Consider the following 584-nt stretch of genomic DNA (forward strand, 5'->3'; position numbering starts at 1 on the left):
AGAAAGGCAGAGGGACTCAGGTGGAGCTGTGATGGGCAGCTTACAGTTGGCAAAGCTGGAGGGGAGCTCAGTGCTCTGGCCACTCCCCTCCCCCTCTCTACACTTGATGAGGACATTTCTCACTTCACCTGCCCCTCTCCCCAGCAGCCCAATGGGAGTGCTTCCTCCTTCCCCTGTGTGAGGTAAGGGGAGGGGGTATACCCAGTATGTGGTGGGGGAAGGGGCATGGCACACAGTCTGGGGGGCTGGGGTGGGGGTGGGGCCAGGCACTCCATCTCTAAAAGGTTTACCATCGCTGTCTTAAATCATTCCAGGAGAATGCCTGGCCTCCTTATGAGTACCTGTCTTGACTGATTCTTCCATTCTTTTTGCATTGAAGAGTCACAAAAGTTAGATTTCTCCAAATTTACTTTTGAGTATGAAATGTTAGTGCCCTCATGATGTCACCACTAGTTCTATGAAGACTGCATAAAAAGTCAAAGTGCAGAGATAATAGGACCCAGATTTTTTAAAATAATTTTTATTTTTTAGAAAAGTTATCATGGTTACATGATTTATGTTCTTACTTTCCCCTTCACCCCCTC

Source organism: Gracilinanus agilis, chromosome 5 (genome assembly GCF_016433145.1).
Source record: "Gracilinanus agilis isolate LMUSP501 chromosome 5, AgileGrace, whole genome shotgun sequence".
Taxonomy (NCBI): Eukaryota; Metazoa; Chordata; class Mammalia; order Didelphimorphia; family Didelphidae; genus Gracilinanus; species Gracilinanus agilis.